The sequence below is a fragment of the Monopterus albus genome, unplaced genomic scaffold, assembly GCF_001952655.1.
Source record: "Monopterus albus unplaced genomic scaffold, M_albus_1.0 scaffold106.1, whole genome shotgun sequence".
NCBI classification, from domain to species: Eukaryota; Metazoa; Chordata; class Actinopteri; order Synbranchiformes; family Synbranchidae; genus Monopterus; species Monopterus albus.
Window position 1 is genome coordinate 1,886,961 of NW_018127986.1, and position 18,561 is coordinate 1,905,521.

At 41.3% G+C, this 18,561-nt stretch overlaps 1 protein-coding gene across 2 annotated transcripts in view; it reads left to right on the plus strand.

Moving 5' to 3' along the window:
* The first annotated feature begins 1,868 nt into the window (after positions 1 to 1,868).
* The window catches only part of dlgap4a (discs, large (Drosophila) homolog-associated protein 4a), an 86,225-nt gene continuing 69,532 nt past the window's right edge, over positions 1,869 to 18,561 (plus strand). For both annotated transcript variants that reach the window (XM_020610605.1, XM_020610606.1), the window contains exon 1: positions 1,869 to 2,245. The gene's annotated coding sequence lies outside the window, so the exon portion shown is untranslated. The remainder of the gene's footprint in view (positions 2,246 to 18,561) is intronic.

The window sequence follows — 18,561 nt, forward strand, 5'->3', positions numbered from 1 at the left end:
CCACAGTTACACAGTTTGAATGGCTTCAGCCTAAAGCTAGAGGGCGCATGTATCAGTGACCCATAGCCATACTTTAAAGACAAAATGGGCATCCTCTAACAAGTGTTCAATAATCTGGTCTAACAGGCTGCTAATGGACAAATAAAAACAAAAGAAAACTTACAGTCAGGTATCGAGATACAGTTCACAAGCTGAACTAGACGATGAGCTAATTGTTACTGTTGTATCACATTGTGCAGATGTACTGTATGGAAAAGGACAAACTGAACAAAAAGAATTCAGCTTATACAATATAACCACTGGCTCTATTGGTGCCCCTTTGGATATCCACCCTTGGATCAGATGCAGCGTTATTAGTCATGGTCTTATCCAATCAGCCATTCTTAATGTTTGGACTACTGGGCATTACTCTGGAGAGGACAGATTGTCTTTTATTGTCAGTTTGATTTCAAACTGGAGATTAGTCATATTCATGCAGTTGCTGGTGGCTCAGACCTCTGTGTGTGTGTGTGTGTGTGTGTGTGTGTGTGTGTGTGTGTGTGTGTGTGTGCTCCTGCAATGTTTGCATTTGTGTGTCCAGATATCTGTGTGGCCATTATTCACTTTGACAAACATTCATGAATAGCTTCATAAATAAAAGGAAAATGCAATTTAAACTAGCTTTCACAGGCTGTATGCTTATTGTTACACTGACAAAATGCATGGCTTGTAGTGGTGAGGTCATATAGACTAAAACCCTGTAGCTGCTCCGTAGACAATAAATAACTGAGCATCCATGACAGAATCATGGTGAATCTTGCCTCTGGTACCACTGAGGACACTGAAGTTGTGTCCTCATATTGTTTAATATATTTCTGGAAATTTTGGGGGGAGTTTAGCAAGAGTTTGTTTTTAGACTCAGTCAGTTATGACTGTTAGGGTGACATAACACTCAAAGAAGTGTTCAGCATTGACCCATCAGAATTGCAGAGGACTCTCTCCTAGAAATGAAGCTGAGTGAAAATGTAGTTAGAAAAAAGACAAATAAAACCAAAAAGCAATAAACTATCAAAACAGTAACACTTTACAACACCACATTTTATATTTATAAACAGAAAACATAAGTATATAGGCCTAAATGTCTATTTATTCCTATTTATTTTGACCTTTATTTTAACACTCAGCTGGCAGTTTATTATACAGCTAAAACTAATGTAGTCTAAGAGAAATGCCCTGCAATATAATTTCAGTAGATAATATTGAAGCTGAGGATGTGCTGCTATTTAATCGATGTAGGATATGTTATTTACAGTAGCTTACACTTACTGTAAATAACAAACACTAAACTTTTTAGTTAGTATTGGGTGCCATAACATTTAGGAACTAAAATAGAACAAAGTAGAATAGAATAGAACCATTTTCTGAAATTTTATGCTATAGGTTAGATTATGTTGGATTATTAGAGATAATAATAAGAAGATATAAGAATAATGATTTTTAAAAAGGGGACAGAGGCATGGTGGCAATTTTCTCAGGCTTTCGATTTTAATTTAAACCCATCTTCAGGAGCAGGCAACAGCAGCTAATCAATACCAGATGTGCAGGCTGATGTCACAGGTCTATACACAGCAGCTGTTTCACCATAATCCTTAGGTGCAGTAGGCTTCAACCTGTCAAACGGCCAACAGAGGATCTGAATTGATACTGTGATTGAAATTTGACTGGGAGACAGTTTATCAAACTTTATTGACAAAAATCCAAAGGGCTGTAGTAGGCTACAACGCAAAACATATTTTTGAATTAATTCTCCCTTTAAATTTCCTTTTCGCTCCCCTTGAGTCATCAAGGAGCATCACTCGTTCATTTTGGCAGCTGAGTGTTTTGTCGTGGGTCCTCGGATGCCCCCATCCCCACCCCCACCTCCCCCATCCCGCGTCTCGACGGACCAAACGCTGCTGCAGCCGCATCACCGGCAGCCTCCAAACTGCGTTTTCCCTGCCGTGATGGATAAACCGGTGAGCTGCTATCAGAAGACCGCTGTACTGTGAGGAGGACCGACGAACAATGACTGCGGCGGAACCGTGTCATACAGCCAAGGGATAAAAAAGGCAGTTATATTTCTAGTGATGTTATAGGACCGTGTTGTTTGCCTTCCCGACAGATAAACCCTCGGGTGACTGTGATATTACGGCCGAGATGAAGAGCTGGATAACTATTCCTGTGTGACCGGCAACGAACCGCTGCTGTTCACAATAACATGAAAAAGGTAAGACTGGTCCGGATTTACATCGGGCATTGCAGGTTTCAGTTAAAAACACCCCCCTGACATCTCGACTGGAGCTCGTCAGGCTGCATTGTTGCATCGCCAACCCGTCTTTTTGAGTTGAAATGGATGATTAGCCTGTTTTGAACAGGCTGCTCTTCACCTGTCGACTCATGAGCTGAAAGATGTCGATATGTGACTCGTAAATGTTATGTCACTAGTCTGTTTTCATTGTGAACTGGACTGTGGTTGGCATCGGGATGCCTGCACTAGAGCTGGCTCCAGCCTACCAGAGCCAAAGTCAGTTTACTGAAGCAATGGCAAGTTGAATAGGATATTTAAACCTGATGCTTTTAATCATCAGGTTTTAGAACTGATTGTACTTATGAACAATATGTGCATGATCTGTGTTTGACAAAGTTATCAGCCTCCTCTGCTTTGTATCCCTGATTTCCATAAGGAAAAGACAGCAGCTGAATTTACAGTTTGGAAAGGGAACAATTAGGCAAATCTCTGTTAGCTTTTAACCCAGTACAGATTTAGAATCAATCAGCACTAAATGATCATTTATTTGGTTGCATGGCTTTTGGTGAGCATAAACTCTGAGACTACAACAAATCCCCCCTTTGAAATACCATCTCTTTCTCTCTTTACTTGAATAATCTCAAAATATTCAGTGTTTTTCTTTTTCTTTTTTGGTATGAAAAATGGTAGTGTCTCCAAACCATTTCTGGGGCCCCTGTTTTCTGGATGGGGAAAGCTTTGTGTTTGCTGGATATAAACCTTCTCATGCTGAAGATGAGGCTGCGTCCATTGGAGAGAGGTTGATCGATATTCCGTTTGTATGGAGGCCCGTGTTTTAGTTATTGTTGTTGTCAAACTGAAGTCCCTATAATTAAAAACCCATTTTGGTAGTGAAAGGCTGATCCACAGCTCAATGGGACCACAAATCTGTGCATGTCAGAGTGAGTGAGACACAGTAAGTGCTCTGGCAGCCTGAAAGGTCTACACATTACAGTATAGGCTGAATGGCAGACAGCTCTTTCTCTGACTTCTGAACCGGTACACGCATCATGTGGGCAGGGTTGTTTGCATTTACACAAAAGGAGAAAAAACATTGAAACAGAGTAGTGAGCAGCACAAACAGAGCAGCTCAGAGAATCCAGTGTAAACAGCTCTGTTGGTGGTGAACTGTAGGCTCTCTGGAAGGTATCAGCGTCATACTGGAGCTGCTGCCAGGGAACCAACAGCTATGATGATACTGTAGCAGCGAGTTTGAAGGAAACCCAGCTGGCTCTGATCCAGGATGGTGGGTGTTTTTAAAACTGGCTTAGTCAGGGCTACTGCAGGGAGTGATTAGACAAGTTGGTGTACAGTATCACACACACATCGGCATGACGTCAAAGGACACGGAGCACTGAAAATCTTTTCGTGTCAGGAACTTGAGGAAACCTGCAACAACTGAAGCAGCACTGCACAGTCATACTGAATAGACTGATGACATGCAGGTTATCTGCATGAGCATTTTATGGCTTCGTCTGAAAAGGCTGCAGTTGGTGGACTGTGATGTCTCAGTTCTCTCTACTTTCACTTGTAACCAGTAGGGGAATATAACAAACTTTGAGTAACATCTACTTGACTGCCTTAAACATTTTATGTAACAAAGACAACAGCCTCTAAAGCCCAGTCGTTTCTCTTCTCTGTTTTATTTCTCTGCCTCTCAATAACGTATAAGTCATATGTGGTAGATATAAGTTGACAAACACAACAAGGTAGCAACAATATAACAATTCACTAGTCTTTTTATGGCACTCATTACTTTACATCCATTCTTCCCTTATCTCTACTGCTTATTCCTGAATAGGGTCACAGTGTTGGGGGGACTGGAGCTAGTCCCAGCTGACACTAGGTGAGAGGTGGGGTCCACCCTGGACAACCACACACATTCACATTCACTCCTATGGGCAATTTAGAGTCGCCAGTCAACCTAAGCTGCATGTCTTTGGACTGTGGGAGGAAGCCAGAGCGCCCGGAGAGAACCCATGCAGGCACAGGGAGAACATGCAGACTCCACACAGAAACGTATCGGGCTCAAACCCAGAACCTTCTTGGTGTGAGGCGACAGTGCTAACCACTGCTGCAGTACAAAGCTAATGTTAATGTTAGTCTGTCACTTTCTGGTTGACAGAGAATAAAAACTATAGTCCTTATGCAAGAACCGCCAGTACAAACAGACGCATTGTTAAGCAACACGTACAAGTGATTTAAGAGCATTTGCCAATTTTGTCTTAGTTTGAATTTTCAAGTAAAATTAACAAGTGGTCCCGACCTGTGTTATGATTCATGTCTCACACTGACTTGACCTGAAATGATAAAGTCTTAATGTGAGTGAGTTTGGAAATGAAATACGATATAACAATATAAAACCAAGACGAGCTTAAATTATTATAGTTTTTATGAACAGCTCCCTCTTTTGTGTCACAATAACACTACTCTGAAGACGCTTCGTTGACAGTAGTGTTATTGTTACAGGTCCTTCAATGTGACTACTGACACTGCTAAATTTGGTACATTTTTATTTGCTATATATTTTTTTTAATTCTTAAGGTAACATTAGTTAGGACCTCTAGATTAGAGGGCCTTCATCATTGTAATTCAATTATAAACATGCTCAAGGTTATAAAACAAATGTTAAAAAGAAACAATGTTGACTGCAGTGCAGTGTTTTGTTGAACCATCCATCTACCCCAACCTCCTCCATACGCAGTTTGTCGATCTGTAACAGCGTCACCTGACTTCCACATCGCTCCTGTCATCATTACTACAGCCACCAGAGGGTTTTTTTGAGGCATTTCCTGAAAAGAGTGATGCTGCCTCACGCCATCACTAGATGTTGCTTGACAATAAAAGGTAACTGCTTGCTCGAACAACCTGTGGGGGCCAGTCTTATGACATGTGACATTGCAGGGGGCCAGTCTTATGACATGTGACATTTAAGACAGGTTTAATGAATTTGACTTGGAGCACTTGTACGAACAATCCTCAGAGCAAAAAGTTAGAAGGTTTTAGGATAAGGGTGTGAAAATGTTCTGGTATGAAGCCCCATGTGTTTACTGTCTTTTGGCTAAATTTGACTTTGATGAGGTAGTTCATATACAGTAGATATATAATTTCAAGCTGTTGTTTCTCTGTATTTACCATAGCAACAAGCCACCAGTGTAACTTCGGTTCAGACAGAAGAATGGCGCTGTGAACTCAGCCATGTGTACACTTCCTCCTTACCATCGGTGAAGTGTCTTAGTGCTCCATCTGTTCAGCTATTGCCTCATCTTCGCCTTCTCAGATTTGTGTATAAGAAGGACTCAAATGGAGAGCAAAAATGGTGTTATATCATCTCTGAGGAGAGCAGCTCATCTTGTTCTCTGTGTCTTCAGCAGAGAGAGATTTCATGACCTTCTTAATGCCACTTTCATGGAGGAGCTGGTGAAGTGGTTGGAGATGATTAAAGTCTGCCTTCACAGATGCTGTTCTTTACTGCTGTGCCAGTGACCTTTCCTGCCATCAGGTCATTGTGCTCAAAAAGCTCCTCTCCTCTGACCTCTTCTTTTCTCCCTTTGTCCCCTCTCCTGTCCTCTTCTTCTCTTTCATTTTTTCCACTCCTCTCCTCACTTCCCTTTGTGTCTCCTCCCCATTTCCGCTGCTTCTGTTCCTGTTTTGTCTCCCCTCTGCTTTTTTTCATCACATCACATCTCTCCTGTCCTCTCCTATCTTCTGGTCTAGTCTCCTCACTTCTCCTCGCCTTCCTCTCATCTCCTCACTTCTTCCATCCCTGTTTCTCGTCTTCTTATTTCCTTCATCCTTTTCTCCATTCCTTTCCCTTCCTCACATATAGCCGCTGCTCTCCTCTCCCCCCTTGTACCACGTCTTCTTCTCCAGTCCTCTCCCTGGTGCACATTGCCTTCTCCTCCTCCTCTCCTCCTCTCTCCTGTTCAGTAGTTTGTTTACAGTAATGCAGCAAAAAAATAAAAGGCAAAACAAATCAAATGACAACTGGTCTACTACATCACACCACAGAACTCTCTTTCTCAGTATTCATCAAATCAGAGTTGAAAAATCTTCCTCTTCTTGCATAATGGATCAAAATAGAAACAACTGTTTTACACTGTGTGCCTAAGAAGCATCTTGTTTTCTCACTGCATGTGTCATTTTACAATAAGCCCCTGCCCGGGCTGCATCGGGATCCTCTGACACATTTACATGTTGAGCTGAACGTTTCTCACCAGGGACAATTAATCAGCACATTAATGAGTCTGTGTCCCCTGGTGATTATTTATGTCTCATATGTCCAGAGCAGGGAAGATCCCATCCCAGCTGTTTGTTCATGGCAGTGTTTTTATAGCAGTCCTTATTTTTCATTCAATGTCAGAAGAATAACAGTTTTCTTGGGTTATTAAGCATTAAAATTGGGTTGACGTAAATGAAATGGAAACAAGAATAAATAATTAATGAAGTTTTGGCTTATTTGTTCTCCCTGTAGGTTACAATCAAATGTATCTTAAAACTAATTGATATGGACAAGAAAGAAGGCAGGCAAAGAAGTTGTCTCATGTGATTGAGAAGTATTTGCTGTATGAAAGACGAAGCAGTGCAATACCAAGGATGCTGCAGAACAAATGGAGGGTTTCATAGTAATATTTGGTACCATTGAATCATAAGCTGGCTTTAATTACTTACAGTACATATAAAAACAAAGGTTTTCAAAGCAGATTTTGCTTTTTGGAAGCCTGCTTTTCTCTGGCAGGTCCAAATCAAATTCACAAAGATATACTTAGGGGCATTGCTAGACATAAAGCTGCCCATTACTCAAATCACAGTTTTTTTTATTGCACGTTTCTTTGCATTCTTCTGCATTTCACAATAATAACTAATTTGATTATCAAGCAACCCATCTGATTTGTCAAATTTACACTTACAGAGCAAGTCAAATTATCAACAAATCACTAATTTAGAAAAACACAATTGTTGTTTGTAACTCATAAGGCCACATAGCATATCGATGCTCCCTTTACTTTGAAATCGTATTGTGAAATGGATGGCTGGGTATCACTAACCTGTCTCTAGACACAGACGGTTTCATCATTTGGACTGTATGTCAAGAGCATCAAATATTACCTTATAGGCTTTTCATTAAATGCAGAATGAATAGTCCAGCCTTAACACAGGCTGCTATTTGTGATGTATTATGCAACATACTTGGTATTCATTTTATTTCATGTAGTACACTAATAAATTTTAGGAGCAGTCGAGCTGATCATATACACTGATATACAGAGCTCAGATTTACTTCAGATTCAACATCCACGCCTGGTTACGTACTAGTTAACTAAACTAATGTTAGCTTGTTTACCACCTACAGCCAGACGCCACAGTTCACCGGCTACAACATGCATGACGTGCACACCTGCGCACCGTCGTGTACAAACCCTGATCACTGCCAAATATAGGAGCCTATTAAAACTTGATCCTGTGATTTTACTGGGGCACATACCCCAGTAAAAGGGTTCTGATGACGCCTATAGATACTGTATATTGTACCAGAGAACAGCAGGATGGCAGAGAAATATCTTTTATGTGTTGCTGACCAGTTACGTGGGAAGACTGTGCTGCGATCATTATTAAATTCTTGTTACATTGTATGGGTAAATATATCCTTCTGATTAATGTGAGGCTGCATTGATTGTGTCATCATTAATTTCATATATTTTACTTGCTGCCTTGGTTGTCTTAGCTGAAATTTTCTGTCAGCATGCAGAGACAGTGCATAGGGAGTCAGAGAGCAGATCTGAGCTCCTCTGAAGATTATGCCATGGGGATGTCAACCTTCTGGCTGTTGTCACCGATTACATCCACTCAAACCAAGAACTGACCCTAGCTGAGCCTGTGTCACAGCCCCGGCCCTGGGCATCATCTGGACATGAAGATTGTTTTCACCTTTTGCCACGCATGGCCTCACATTACTTCATGTACAGATCAGGGTCCCAAGTGTCAGTGGTGATAATTAACATATCTGACACATAGATTAGTATAGATGCCTGTGGTAGCATATTTTACATATCAGCAAAGACTGTTTGCTACAAACACATACTTAAAAGGATAAGGCTGGCCATTCAGCAATCTCCATACAGAGACTAAAACCAACAATGAATTGCCTCTACTCACGGTTAATGTCTGTCAGCTGTCAGTCCTGGTTTGGCTTGTTTGTCTGTGTGATAGATATCTGTTGTTGTTCACCTCCACAACCTCCTCACCCTTACCTTCGACCTCCTGACATAAAAGACACACTAGCTCTTGTGTTTGTACTGCACGTAGGAACTGGACATTAGTTATTGAGGTGTACAGTCAGTGTACAGTCATCCAATATTTACATAATTTCTAGTGATACTGGACTGTTTATAGTATATGCTTTTTAAAAAGGGGGAACATTTTCAGAATTAGCCCAAAGATTAAACATTGTCAGACCAAAAACAGTCTTATAATCATAGTGAATGTTGAACTTGAGGTAACTGAACTACTATAACATCTGGACTGTGAGAGTTCCTCATGCCTTTACGATTAGCTTTTTCAACCCAGGCAAGATCATCATGGTGTATAAAACATCTGGTTTTTGTGTGCTGAAAAATGCTTCTCTCTCATTATTATTAATTTTAAAGAATCTGATATTTCTCAAGGAGGACACTGACCTTTAATATGTTAATAAATCTCTTCTGCAACAGCAGTAACCAGGCATCCAGTATCCAGGTTTCATTAAATTATTTATCAAAAAACACTCGTTCACCAAAGTACTGGGCATGGAGGATGCTGTCATGTTATGAATGTGCAGGCAGCACTGAGCTAAAAAACAAAAAACAAAAAAAAACCATACTTCACTTCAATTTACCTTCCACATTTGAGTGTAGGATTTCAGCAAGGAATACCATAGTCCATTGTGAATTGCAGATTAAACTAAGCTTGAGTTGGAGACTGGGAAATCACACCATGGCTTCGCTTTGACTTAATCCTCCTGTCTGTGCACAGTGTCAGGATCTTGCACTGTCAAGTCACAGCTGTAACTTGCAATAACAGAAAGTTAGAAACCTGCGAGGATACGGTAACGTTCAAACCCAACAACAGCACATGTGACTTCTGACAGTCTGACCTCCCAGAAACTTTGTCAGATCCCAGTACTGACCTGTTTTGATAAAAACTGTATTGTTGCCTGGATTATGTTCTGTTACCGAAAAAAATATGTTTTTTTTTTCCACCACGTTTTCTAAGCAGGGTTTACAAAGCACTTTGCAAAGAATAATATGAATACAGAAGTGGAAAAAACTATAAAACAAAAGCAGGTCAAATAAAACCAACATACACCTTAGAATATCACAGGAATACAACTTACAGGAACTTACAGTATTGATATGGTGAATCTGTTAGCAAACAGTTGCTTATTTACACATCCAGCAGATACAGAGCAGCGTTAGCATTCCTATTTCTGGCCATCTGATGCAAGTCTAATTTTCACTCTTTCTTTAGCTCCGTTTTTGGTTTCCACTAAGTTCTGAGATGAATATTTGTCTGCTAAAGCTGCTGAATGCTCCACTCTTTTCAGCAGCTAGTGACTACTTGGATTTGTCTGATGTCTGATGTTTGAGCAGGCAGAATACAGTGAACTACTGTGACCGAAAAGGATGCAATGAGAGCAGTAAAGCGCCTTCCTTAAAGCAAGTCGGACAAAAATCTAACCGCAGGTTTGTTACCACTTTAACGGTCATCAGAATAATTTGTTTCCTCATTATGTTGATATGAAAACATAATTCAGGCCACCTTTCACCTTGCCTTTTGTCATGCCTCCGGTTTCAGGTTTGAAAGTTTGATGCTTTGCTTTCGTGGTGGTTTTCTACAGGTTTTGCTGCCCCCATGCCTTGTTTGCGGCTTTTGTAACTCGCAGCCATGTTCGGTAAGGAGAGACTCTCAAGCGCACCCACACAGCCCCTTCACTGTCAGAGCCACAAAGAGTCAAGAACGACATTCAACCTTGTAACATTACACACCAACATCCCCTCATCCCACACACACACACAGACTTTGGCTGTACCTGGAAGGACTGATAGTGCCCTGTGTCATCCTCAGTGGTGAGGCAGTTTGAAGCCTGTCTTCCTTTTAACAGAAAGATGCAACATGTCCCCCAGGATGTCAACACACTCTCATGATCACCCACCCACACAATAACCCTAAAGCTAAATAGAACAGTTTACCACACGACACAAAGTGCGCTACTGTATTTTTCCTTATTTGAATTTTTGTCTTTAGTGCACCCCATCTAGCACCTGGATGCTAAGCTTGTAAATATACAGTCCACCAAACCATGCCAACCAAGTTATAACTTTGTCATTACCACAGACATACACACACAGACACACATATCCATCCATCCATCCATCCATTATCTATACTGCTTATTCCTGAATAGGGTCACGGGGGGGGGGGGGGGGGGGGGCCCCGGACATTGGGGTCCACCCTGGACAAGTTGCCAGTTTATCACATGGTTGACATGTAGTCAAACCACCACACACAAGGTGGTGCATGTCTTTGGACTGTGGGTGGAAGCCGGAGTACCCAGAAAGAATCCACAAAGGCACAGGGAGAACATGCAAGCTCCGCACAGAAAGGCACCGGCTTACCCTGGGCTCAGCCCCTAGCACTCAAAATCACAATTATTACTAACACATTTTTAGGGGATCTTTCCATTTAACATGACACATTCACTATATCATGACAATCTTTCATATGGTATATAGAATATAATAAAAGAACTATTTAGAAGCAGACAAAATAGGATCTAGTAACTGACCACAGTAGCTACTTAATAGATTACTTTGTTCCCTGTGTGTTTTCTCTCAATTTAGAGAGAAGATGTGTGATGTCTGCGCAGGGCAACTGTGGTTCAGTGGGTAGAGCCATCGTCTCCCAACCAGAGGGTTGGGGGATTGAATCTCAGTGCCTGCAGTCCACATGTTGAAGTGTCCTTGGGCAAGACACTGAACCCCCAAGTTGCCCCCGATGGTGAGAGCCATCGGTTGAGTTTGCGCCACAGATGGCTGCTTCGGTTCTATACCAGAAACAAATTCCTTGTGTGTAACATACTTGGCCAAATAAAGATGATTATCCTTATGTAATACAGAAACTTGTGTTGCTCTGTCACTGGATTAGCAACACAGGAAAAGGACTGGCATGCAGTTCCTGGGTGTCTTGTGTTTGTGTGAGCCTAAACCTCACAGCAAGGTGTGTTGTATCTCTTAGATTTCTTTGACATGACTTGAACTCCAGTCCCCTTGCCATACTTCTGCATTATGCCATCAGTATGTCACCCTGAACTAAATTCCTATTGCACAAACTGTAAGACAGCAGAAGCAGACTCTTGCCCAGCCCAGTGAGGTTATACATCCTTGTTTGTGTTTCAACAGGCAGCACACCTTCATCTTAAACACCACTGTTGCATAATTCACAGCAGAAGGGAAGCAGCTGTTCCTGTACACTGGCAGGTAATGGGGCAGCAAGATGCTCCTGAGTCTCACAGGAGGCTGGCGGGTAGGTCCTGGATGACTTGGAGATGACTTCTAGCCTTTCCCAAAGGGAGCTTGTCTGGAAGCATGATAAAGGAGCTGGTTTAGACTGAATGCAATACTTCGGCAGTGTATAGTTACAGGAGCATTCACAGTTGTGCAATAGGAGCTGAATAATGACGGAATTAGTCTCAGATTTGCTACCTGCATTGAAAATATCTGTCATCTAATTCTTTATCAATCTGTTGGGGGTTGTAATGGAGGACTGTAATGGCTCCAAAAGTCACAGTTTCTACTGTTGTTTCTTCTATCTCTTCATTTCTCTGCCTAATCATCCTCTCTTCTATTTTAATTTGTAAATCACAATTAAGCATATAGTATGCTTACAGTAAATACCATCTTGTTCAGTTGCTGCTACAGTTATTCTTTGCCATGCAAGGAGAGAATTAGAACGTATCAAGAGACAAGAACTAGTGGGCTTTTGAGAAAAATAATACTATTATTAAAAAAATACATAGTAAAGTCAGTTTATTTGTATAGATTGGAACTCTCAGTGGATGCACATGAAAAGACTCATTTAGCAACAGCTTCTAATGTTAGTAAAGTAAACTCAGCTATGTGACAAAGAAGGTCCAGTAATAAACCCAGCCTGATTTGCCCAGCCATCAATTATGTCAACATAAACCCACAATTCTTCCAGAATGTTCACAACACAAACAGCCTGAAATCCAGCCATCAGTCAACATATCAATCAATAGAACAAGCAATAATAATCCCAATTTGCTCAGAAAAACATCAGTCAAGAAGATTTTTGTGTAGTGTGATAAAGGAATTATACACTTCTTTGTATATAGCATACCCGATGAAGATGTGATCGAAACGTTTTGGCCCAATGGGATCAATCTCTTGGAGCATCGGTTCAGTTTGCAGGCACACTTCTTTCAAAATGTTTTTCCTTCTTGCCAACACACATGATGCAATATGTGCTTACTGAGTTGTAGCTTTGATAAACCATTATACAGTATTAGACATATTACCTGTAGTACCTCTGATACTGAATGAAAGGCTGTCTATATCTTGACTGCTGTGCATTCTCTATTGTCTACAATAGAGACTAGAGAAACACCTAAAATGATTGACTTAAGTGATTGCAATCATCTGTACTTGAATACTTTAGCGGACACACTGTTCTTAGGTTGTAGCATATTCCTGAACTAACTGACCAACAGTGGTTGTTCCCTGCACTAACAAGATTGATGTGCGGGCTTTGTGGGCACTGTGTTGTTCTGAATGCTTAGCATGCAATAGAGTTGTCAAAATGTTTTGAGGGTTAAGAGGACTGAGATGGAAAGAGACAAGACCAAAAAAATTTTTTTCTGAATGGTGGAGAAAGAGGGGGGTTTCCGTGAGGCCATATGCTCTCTGGTGGCTGTGTGAATGTTTCTGTCTGATCCTCCTGCATAATCTTGGTCACTGCGATGCATAGTCTCATTAGTATGGGTGTCAGTGCCTCTCCTTCAGCTGAACCTGCCATGCCACTACTGTAGTAGTGGTGCTTGACTGCCTGCCGCATTGTCCCTGGATGTGTGAGGGTGCCAGCTCTGACGCCTCCCAAAGATGACTGAAATGTGGGCAAGTGTCTGAAGCTGAATGTCATGATTCAAGCAAAGGGGGATGTGTGTGTTTGAAGGTACAGCATGTTTCATGTGCATGTATAAGGGATAGGGAACATAAATGACGGCATTATTTTTATCACTGCCAGCAGAAGCAAACACAAAGGCCATGTTAGAATGAGTGGTAATAACTGAGGGGCTGAAAAATCCCAAATGTATGTAGGTAAAGAGGACCTTTAGTCAGACTTCTACAGTGTACAGATACACTGTACTGTATATTCTTAAATGACTGGAGCCTTTAATGCAGCCATAAAGTACCAAGTGTGCTGGTGCAAAGAGATGACCAATGATTGTGAAACAAGTGCGTTTTGTATTTTACTATTTTTGCAGCAATTTTAGTTGGAAAAGGCTCCATTTATCTTGGATGCACATAGTTGACAGCCAAGCATATTTGTTTATTTATTCTGTCAGTTTCTGCTGTAGCTCTACCACCTTTTATAGAAGCATCACAGGTGGTGATGTACAGTACAATCCAAGGACAAAACTGAGAAGAAAAATGACAGCACTTACGAGATCCAGCACCTCTCTTAAAATAAAACATGTTTGTAAGACAGGCTAAGCTTTTGGAACAGCTTAACGAAAACATGGAAAGTATGTGAACAGGAAAATCCTGGAGTACATACTCCAAGGAAATAGAAAGACCAGGCCAGCCAAGAAAACCTGAAGTTTTCATCATTGTAAGAGAAAGATCCACATCAGGGACTAGGAAAATATAGTAGTCTAGAAAGTAACTTGTCAAGAAAGTCCTAGAACTCTCGAGAAACTGGGCCAGGAGACATTAAACCAGGAGGAAGGGCCCTTCCTCCTACTTGATTCTATCTGCCTCCCCATTCATTCAGTCAGCTATTTTCACTCATCAAACCCCATTTCTCCTTCCCTGTTGTTGCTCTCTCTGTTGTACCTCTCTCCTGCAGGGGGTCTGCTAGCCCAGGAGCAGCTGACATTGAGATTGTCCTAAACGATCATTCCTCGTTGGTCCTTTAAATTTTGCATTTAAGAACACTCCTATTAACTGTCCATCCATGTTGAATTCCATTCCATCCGTGTTATTGGTTTGGCCAGCCAGTATATATGTTCCCCTGTGTGTGTGTCATTTGCTAGGTCAGTTGGTTTTGTTGAGGTATTAGACAGTTCAGTTTGTTGTATTTTGAGTTTCCTTATCTTTTGTTGACCTCTTTTAGGGCCCAATTTATCTGATGTTAATTTTGTATTTTTCTTACTTTTGGGTTAATAAAAAGCCCTTTATTTTGAACTTTGGAAGCTGTGTCTTTTGCCTTACTGCTTGGTCCCTGACAACCTGTTTTTTTAAACTGAGAAGGCCGCCTCACAGTTACACACACTCACAACTGGAAGCTGCCCAGTACAACCACAGCCTCCCCTGTTGTCCGCTGAGCAGCTGGGATTACTCAAGGGCACCACAGCAAGCGCTGCTCTTCACATGTCCCACTCAGATTTAATCTTGTCGGCACAGGTACTGGACCACTGAACCACCACTCCCCATAGTTCACATTTTCAGACAGTGTCTCCTGGAAAGCATTAACAGTGTTGCACTCAAAGATGTGAAGTGGATATGAATCTTGAATTGTCATTTTGGAAAAGTTACTGAAATGGTCCGACACAGACGCCTGATCTAATATCAAAAAGATTAGTGTGCGTGTGTGTGTGTGTGTGTGGGTGTGGGTGGGGTGGGGGTGTTTCAGACCATCTGACAAGCACATTTGAAGAGGTCTACTGGCCTGTCAAGCAAGAAATAGCTCAGAATCACGTGATGTTTGTCTATTTCCACAAAACTATTTACTGAGCAACTTTGCCATGATTTACTGTCAAAAACCCAGACAAACAGACTTATGGGCCTCAGTCAAAAAACCCCAGCGGGACCTCAGCCTTAGCCTAACAGGCCTTCACATTCTCCTGTTTCCTTTCCCAGTATTCAAAGCTACAAAGCAATGTCAGGGTTATACTGGCAATGAATGGAAGGAAGAGATAATTGTTTAAGGATGGGAAAGAGCTGAGTGAGGAAACATTTATACTCCTTCTCTCTGCACTCAGAGCCATTGTCCTTTGCTCCTCCTTAAGGCCAGAGGATAAACTCTCTTCTCACTCCCTGCTGCTCTGTCATCACTGCTGGCCTTCATTCAATCAATGTAACAAAAAAGATGAACCTCCACTGACTTGGCAAAGTCACCTGATTACGCAGTATTCTGTTTTTAGCCTTTACAGCATCTTTTCATCTATTCAGAGCATCACAGAACACAAGAAATCACAGATAAAATGTGTTATTATTAGAGCTTTACTTCGTAGATCATTGATGTAATATTACATAAATAGGTAGACAGTGCTCGGCTTTCTTGTGCTGTGATCGCACTGGCTTCCTGCTGTGTGGTTTCATCATTTCCTGTTAAATCTAACTTTAAGACATGGCATTTCAGTCATCATGGTTTCTAAGATTCCCCCTTCCCACCTGCTCCATGTAATGCACGCCACAGGAGTGAGAGTTTTTGCAGACGTGACTTGGAGACACTGACACCTACCAGTTTTGTTCCTAGAGTGCTCACAGTAAGACATGCTGAAATGTTGTCTCAGTGTTTCTGATAATGCATTTGGTCCTGCTAGATAAGAGACCCATACATCAAGCTTTGACAGGTCTGTCAAGCAACAACCTCACCTCATCACTTATACTCTCTCATTCATCCTGTACGGTTTGTTCTTGTCTGCGTTACTATCACACATTTCTGTTTACTTTCTTTCTCTCTTCACTGCTGGCAGTTTTCATTCCTAAATGCTCCTTCTACATTTGTTTTCTGTCTCTCCTTTTTTTTCTCTCAAGCGTTTCTCCTTGTCTCTGCCCTTGTTACTGTTTGTTCCTTCTTTTTTAATGTTCATACATCCTTGCACCGAATCTGTTGCACTGAGACTCTGCCTCATCCCAAGTTGTTGTTTGACTGAGGCTTTCTCCTCCCCTTGTTTTCATTTCACTGATGCTTTAATTAATGTCGTTTTTGATAAGCAGTAAGTTGTGATGCTCTGTCCTCTTGCTGGTAGCAGCCACGTGAAATAGAAAAACCTGGTGGCAAATGTATTTAAAATTAGGGAGGCCTGGGTTTGAAATTAGTGGTGTTTGCAGCTTCTGAGGGTAAACAGGTCAGGACAGGCTCATTTATCACAAAGGCAGAGCGGGCTCAACCGAACAAGTGAATGTGGTATACTATAGAGAGAATGTCAGCTGAAGTAATGGTGGTTGTGGTATGGGGAGGAGGGTTATGTTTACAGGGTTTTGGGTTTAATGTCAGTCAGGTGGACACATTAAGACTAAGCCAGAGTATTTTTTTTTCAAACAAGTTATTGAGCTAACATTAGCTTAATTAGCCATCTACCTATAGCTTATACTGTAAAACCTGCCAGCAACAGTTGTCATTCCAGCTGGGTGGATGGCTAGAGACAACAAGCCTGCTTTTCTTTACCTCATTCCCTCGTGAGCTTTGGTTGTGCACATCACGATAAATGAATGCTATGTGTCCGCAACTATGGGGGCTGTAGTTGGCAGTTTCGGTCATCACAGCAGTGGCGGAAAGTAGGCATGCACTAGTACCAAATACAAGTACTTACATCTGAGTACTCGCTGCTACCGAGTACTTAATGATGCAATGTTTCTACTATAAAAAAACTACAATTACCATAAACATGTAATGACTTTAGAGACAGTTTAATTTCATGAGGTTTACTTTCTGATAGTGACTAAATAGAATATCCCATATAACAGGCGACTTTGCAAATTACCTGAAAACTTTCTGTGATTGCCCGTAGGAGTGAGTGTATATGACCCTCTGGATGGATGGAGTAGAGTACTAGAGGGTGGTATTGGACCAGATACCAGATACTGGTATCAGCATTGTTGCATCCCTAGTGGAAAGGTTTGGACAAAAAACTCCTAGAACTTTCCAGGCTGACATATCATTAGCGTGGTCACATTTGGCTTTTTCTCTGGTGTGATCTAATCATCAGCTCTACTGTAACCTCCTTGAACACTGTCATTGTTGTTACCATGGTTTCTGTTTACACTGTGCAAAAGCAGAAGTTCACAAAGAAGATATTCAGTTTTGGTGCAGGGATAATTAGGCCCTAATCTGCCCCCAAAATCCACTGTATTAGTGACATACAGGTTTTGTGTGAAAATGGAAAACATGAAGACTTAGCAAATGTCTTTTGTTGTAGGATGTAGAGGCTGCACCTTAAAAAAATGCAGAAGGAAATCAATTCAGGAAAACTCATCAGTGTTTGTTCTGGCCAGGTGTGATTCATGGGACACTTCCTCTATTGATTAAACCTGCTTTGTTCTCAGATCAAGGCCTCCCCCTGGGCTCAACATGTGGCCAGGATTTACATCCATCATTTCATTATCAAAGACTACTCAAGGCACCCTGGCTCCAAAAATGCTGATCCCTGGTTCTGAGCAATGTACCCTAGAACAAAACACTGTAACTTCTGCATTATTTATGTGCTTGGAGTTTAGTATGTTAACAGTGTTCAGTATTATTTTTTTAGCCATCACATACTGTATGGCTGCTTTCATCCCGGTGATACAGGGTCCCAGCTGCGTGTCTGTGACACAGTTAAGGGACTTTTTTGTAATTAGTATAAAAATGAACGCCTTTTAAAATATCCGAGGTCATGTTGTAATGACTATAGTTTTGCTCAACTGCATTTTAGTCTAATATGTTTTTTATGTTGTTTTACCCCTTCATTAAGTTACTGTCAAAACAGCTTAACCAGGTAACCCCTTTATATTATCAGACACCACAAGAGATAAAAGCTTCTTATTTTTTAATCATCTGCTTATCGCTTTATCTGTCATCTTCTGGTTCCTGCACATCTGCTCATCAGCTGAAACTCCTGCGGGATACATTTGAATTTGAAGTCTGCTTTGAGGTAAATCTGAATCATTACCCTCCAACTATCCAGCTAGCTGGCCGTCTCACAGCGTGTTATTTGGTGTGATCAGCCAGTAGTGCTGATGTCAGGGATTATTCCTTGTTGCCAAACCCCGTAG